The sequence below is a fragment of the Schistocerca nitens genome, chromosome 2 (assembly GCF_023898315.1).
Source record: "Schistocerca nitens isolate TAMUIC-IGC-003100 chromosome 2, iqSchNite1.1, whole genome shotgun sequence".
NCBI classification, from domain to species: domain Eukaryota; kingdom Metazoa; phylum Arthropoda; class Insecta; order Orthoptera; family Acrididae; genus Schistocerca; species Schistocerca nitens.
This window is the reverse complement of record NC_064615.1, coordinates 586,886,195-586,891,849: the sequence shown is the minus strand read 5'-3', so window position 1 is coordinate 586,891,849 and position 5,655 is coordinate 586,886,195. Positions and strand designations below refer to the sequence as shown.

At 48.0% G+C, this 5,655-nt stretch overlaps 1 non-coding gene across 1 annotated transcript; it reads right to left on the bottom strand.

The window, feature by feature from the left end:
* Positions 1–5,084: 5,084 nt before the first annotated feature.
* Trnaq-cug (transfer RNA glutamine (anticodon CUG)) lies at positions 5,085–5,156 on the bottom strand. The gene has a single exon. It is a non-coding gene; the product is annotated as a tRNA-Gln (tRNA).
* Between the last annotated feature and the right edge of the window lie 499 nt (positions 5,157–5,655).

Here is a 5,655-nt window from a genome sequence, read left to right as displayed (position 1 = left end):
AATGACACTCGCCTGGCTAATTCCACATTCCTTGGCAATATGTCTCGTACCACTGTGTGGATTCATTACAATTGTAACCAGAAGAGCTTCTTCGTTTTCTCTGTCGGTTGCAGTCCTCTTTCGTGTCTTTTTAAAGTTCACGCAACTTGTCCGCACTAGCGTTTTAATAATTCGAGGAACTGCCTGAGGCGTCGGACACTGGCGATGTGGCACTGTTTTCACGGCATTTCTTTTCTTTATTTTTATTTTGAAACCTGTTTACAGGCAGGCCTGCAGCAGCATACCACGCCGCTCTTTGCCCGCAGAGAAACACAAAGATACAAATGAAGACAGTCAGGAAAAAGGATGGTGGACATATAAACGGAGACAAACACTTTTTAAAATACAAGGTGCCGTTCACGGGCGTAGAGTCCAAGATAAAATTGTTCAGACACTTGGACACAGACAGAGACGAAAATTGTCACACGTGAACGTAGGTGCGCAAAACGAATAACACTGAACCACTTAAGCACAAAACGACGGCACACACAGAACACGAGGCGTTGATCTCCGGCGCGCGAATGTTCACAAACCGTGTACGAGTCCGGGGACCTGCCAAGAGAGGAGGAGGGGGGGTGGGAGAGGGGAGAGCAGATGCCATGGGCAGGGGAGATAGGGGGAAGGGGGGAAGGGGAAGGGGAAGCCCGGGGGAAGGGGGGAAGGGGGAGGGGAAGCCCGGGGGAAGAGGGAAGGAGGGAGGGGATGGGGGAAAAGGAAAGAGAAGGGAAGGGAAGGGAGGAAGGGTGCCTAAAGGAAAGGACACAGGAAGTGGGTGGGAGGATCAAAGTTGATTGGAGGGGTAGATGGAGGGGAGGAAGACATCATCAGGGAGGGGGAGCTGGCGGAAGCCATCTTGGGAGAGGGTAAGGAGGGTGGAGAGATGGAGACCGGGTGGGACGTGGGAATACAGGCGCGGCAGCGGGCGGGGGTGGGAGAGGATGGGTGAGACAAGCGGTTGAGGAGGATCGAGTTTGCGGGAGGTGTACAGGATCTGTATTCTTTCAAGGAAAAGGAGGAGGTGGGGGAAGGGGATGAGATCATACAGGATCCGTGTGGGGGAGGGGAGGCGGATGCGATAGGCGAGGCGGATAGCATGGCGTTCAAGGATTTGTAGGTATTTATAAAAGGTAGGGGGGCAGAGATCCAGGCCGGATGGGCATAACAAAGGATAGGGCGGATGAGGGATTTATAGGTGTGGAGGATGGTGGAGGGGTCCAGACCCCACGTACGGCCGGAAAGGAGCTTGAGGAGACGGAGCCGGGAGCGTGCCTTGGCTTGGATTGTCCGGAGATGGGGAGTCCAGGAGAGGCGATGGTCGAGGGTGACGCCAAGGTACTTAAGGGTGGGAGTGAGGGCGATAGGACGGCCATAGATGGTGAGACAGAAATCAAGGAGGCGGAAGGAAGGGTTGGTTTTGCCTACAATGATCGCCTGGGTTTTGGAGGGATTGACCTAGAGCAACCACTGGTTGCACCAAGCGGTGAACCGGTCAAGATGGGATTGGAGAAGGTGTTGGGAGCGCTGCACGGTGGGGGCAAGGGCAAGGAAGGCAGTGTCATCGGAAAACTGGAGAAGGTGGACGGGGGGTGACGGCGGCGGCAAGTCCGCCGTATACAATAGGTACAGAAGGGGGGAGAGGACGGAGCCTTGGAGCACACCGGCGGAGGGGAAAGAGGTGTAGGAGTCGGTGTTATGGATGGTGACGTAGGAAGGACGGTGGGAGAGAAAGGAGCCGATCAGACGGACGTAGTTAATGGGAAGGGCGAAGGTTTGGATTTTGACGAGGAGGCCGGAATGCCATACGCGGTCATAACCTCGTTCGAGGTCCAGGGAGAGGAAGATTGCGGAGCGACGGGAATTAAGCTGGTCGGAAAGGAGATGAGTGAGGTGAAGGAGAAGATCGTCGGAAGAGAAGGACGGCCAAAAGCCACACTGGGTAACGGGAAGGAGGCGGTGCTGGCGGAGATGCTGGTGGATGCGGCGGGTGAGGATGGATTCCAGGACCTTGCTGAAGACCGAGGTAAGGCTGATGGGACGGTAGGAGGAGACGGTGGACGGCGGTTTGCCAGGTTTAAGGAACATCAGGATACGGGAGGTTTTCCACAGGTCGTGGTAGTAACCGGTGGACAGGACTACATTGTAGAGCCTGGCCAGGGTAGAGAGGAAAGAGACAGGAGCTTCACGAAGGTGACAGTAGGTGACACGATCGTGACCGGGAGTGGTGTTGCGTTTTGTGCGGAGTGTAGCAATGAGATCCTGTGCAGTGATAGGATCCTGTGCAATGTTGTCCAAGTACTGGAAACCAGGTGCGAGGGGAGGGATAGAGGTGTCAGTTCGATCGCGGACATCCGGGAATAGGGAGTAATAGAACTGGGGATCATCGGGGATGGAAAATACATTGGAGAGGTAGGAGGCAAAGTGATTTGCCTTACTAAGGGAGTCAGGGAAGGAGTGATCATCATGGAGAAGAGAATAGTAGTGGGATGGTTTAGTTCCGGTAAGGCGACGGAAGGCTGACCAGAACTTGGACGAGTTGATAGGTAGGGTAGCATTTAAACGGGTGCATGTCTGTCGCCAGTCCCGGCGTTTCTTAGCCGCGAGCGAATTACGAATGTGTCGCTGAAGTTGCCGGTGGCGTTGTAGTGTGTCCGGGTCACGCGTGCGGAGGAAGGCACGGTAGAGACGGCGGGATTCACAGAGGAGGAGGACGGCCTGTGGGGGTAAGGTAGGACGGTGGGGGTGGACGGCGACAGTAGGGACGTGGGCCTCCACGGCCTCAGACAAGGTCTGCTGGAGAAAGGAGACGGCATGGGTTACATTGTCAGGGTGGTGGTAGGTGAAGCGGTGGCTATCGACCTGGGTGGAAAGGGTATCCCGGTAAGCAAAATTTATGAAAAACGGTATTTCGCTTCTCTGTTAGAAATTTTAAAAAATACGCATTTTATTGTTTTAGTGAAATGTTTTACGATATTACTTAATTGTGAAAGCTTTTTTAAAGGTAAATCTGTGATATTTGGTGGTGGCCGAGTGATTCTAGTCGCTTCAGTCTGGAATCGCGCGACCGCTATGGTCGCAGGTTCAAATCCTGCCTCGGGCATGGGTGTGTGTGATGTCCTTAGGTTAGTTAGGTTGAAGTAGTTCTAAGTTATAGGGGACTGATGACCTCAGATGTTAAGTCCCATAGTGCTCAGAGTCATTTGAACCATTTTTGATAATTGGTGTTGAGCTTCTCGGTTAAAAATGAAAAAATACGTATTTTACTGTTTGTAGTAATACAACCGCTAACGGGGTTTCAGAGGGCTATACTGATTCACTGACTCATCATCGCCCAGTTCAAATTGCCAAAGACGTAAACCTGAAGTTTTAAATGTGGTGTATCTTATACTACAGGTATCGTTTTGGAAGGGATTGTTCGAAGTTCCACTCCTATGAGAGCTCAATGGGGGATAAAATGCTTTTTGACAATACGTTGCTATTGACGCTGAAGCTGGAAAAACGAAAAATGGTATTTGGATTCTCAGTCAGAAATAAAAATTTTTGTGTTTCAACAGTTTTGAAAATTCCAACGTTAAGGAGATAAAATGGTTGGTGAAAGATGTTTTTGAAAATAAATTATTATTTAAAAAATACTAAAATATTTTTAAGCTACATCTATGAAAACTGGTGATTGACTTCTCGGCGAGGAACTTAAAAATATGAATTTCAGTGCGTTTGGAAATTCAGCACCCTACGGAAACGCAATAGAGGCTGAAAAGTTGTATGACATTATTGCATTATGAAAACATTTTCGAAGCTAAATCTTTGAAAATTTGTATTTGGCTTCTCTATTAGAAATAAAAGAAATACATATTGCACTATTTTTGGAAATTCAACCCCTAAGGGGTTGGAATTGGAGACAAAAGTTATTAAGAAAATATTTTGTTACATTAAAAGTCTTAAAGCTAAATTGTTATTCCACTTTTTGGTTTGATATAAGGAAATTTACCCTCCAGGATAGCCGAGAGCGCTAACGCGCTGCTTCCTGCACTCAGGTAGGCGCGCCGTCCCAGATAGAAGTCGACCGGCGGGTTAATGACGACGGCCGGCGTGCCAGCCAGCCTGGATGTGGTTTTTAGGCAGTTTTCCACATCCTGCTAAGCGAATACCGGGCTGGTCCCTACGTCCCGCCTCCGTTACAGGACTCGCAGACATTTGAAACACTTTCACAGTATTTCACGATTTACACTAGATGCAGACAGCTGGGGTAACTTACTTCTGTTCTGGGGGGGGGGGTATGGGGTGGTGGCAGGAAGGGCATCTGGCCACCCCTTCAAATTCACCATGCCAATTCCGTACTTAGCCCTGCCGAACGTGCACACAAAGTGGGATAAAGGTAGTAGCAAAAGAAGGCAAGAAGTTAGATAAATGGAAATTTGTGTTCAAGAACTCAAAAGGCAAGAGTGACGAAAATCTCCGACTCCAGCTACAGAATCGCTTGTTGGTCAGAAGTACATTCAGAAAAAAACCATGATTGTGTGGCTTTAATCAGAGTGTAAAGTTTAGATGATGTTGCAATTTGTGAATTGAAAGAAAGCTATTTAATAGACACTAAGACAAACTGGCTTTGTGAAAACTGCATAGAAAAAGAAAAGACTCTTTAATACATAAATTTTCAGTAGACCTAATATATTTATTAAATTGTATTTATTGTAATTATTACTAGACGTGCGGGGGCTAAGTTAGTATAAATAAAATGTGGCGACAACTCTTGAGTTCACGAAATTTTGAACGAAAACGTTCTTGTTAGTCTTGGTGTACAAACACAATGACGACTTTAAAGTGAGGATCTAGCAGAATAGTAAGGACGTCAGTTAAAGACATTTGCAAGAAATCCGAAACCAGTAAAATTCCGCTTTAAACAAACTGGTTAGAAACGTTCTTGTAGTTGGCTGCTGTTTCAAAATATAAAGCTTCTGACGACGTTCTGGCAGTTTATGCCCTAGGTAACATCTGTCCGCTATACATATGAAGAAGATTGCGCGGAATCTGAATTGAAAAAAAAGTTAAGGTCCCACCGAGATTTGAACTCGGATCGCTGGATTCAGAGTCCAGAGTGCTAACCATTACACCATGGGACCTGCTGCCGTTAGCTTGTTCCCTCCGTGAATTCATCGTAATGTACCCTCTATTTATACTAGAAAATGTCACTGTGCCTTACGCAAAGTGTCGCACAGTGCCGCGCCGATGTGGCTAAAAGACTTTACAGGTGGGGGCGGGTAAGCTACGCCCACAGCCGCCCGCACAGACAGCGAGAGCGGCGCACAGCTCTCTGCAACCGCGTGCTGCATTTGGCAAAGTAGTGGGCAAGATCCTTGCATATCTTACTCTCGTAGTTGTCGTAATGGTCAGTCAACCAATTACTCCATTTCAAAATTTCATCCATAGGTGCATACTGATAAGAAGAACACGGCAGAAGCCATAATCTGATTTCGCAGAAACTTCACTCAGTGAAAAAGGTATCAAAATAGGCGAACATGTTTCTCAGCTTATCCGTAGATACTTGACCGTTTCTGATAAAGCCATAGTCACGGTATTGGAAATAGTTTAGAAACCACTTAGCGCATCATAATCAGAGTC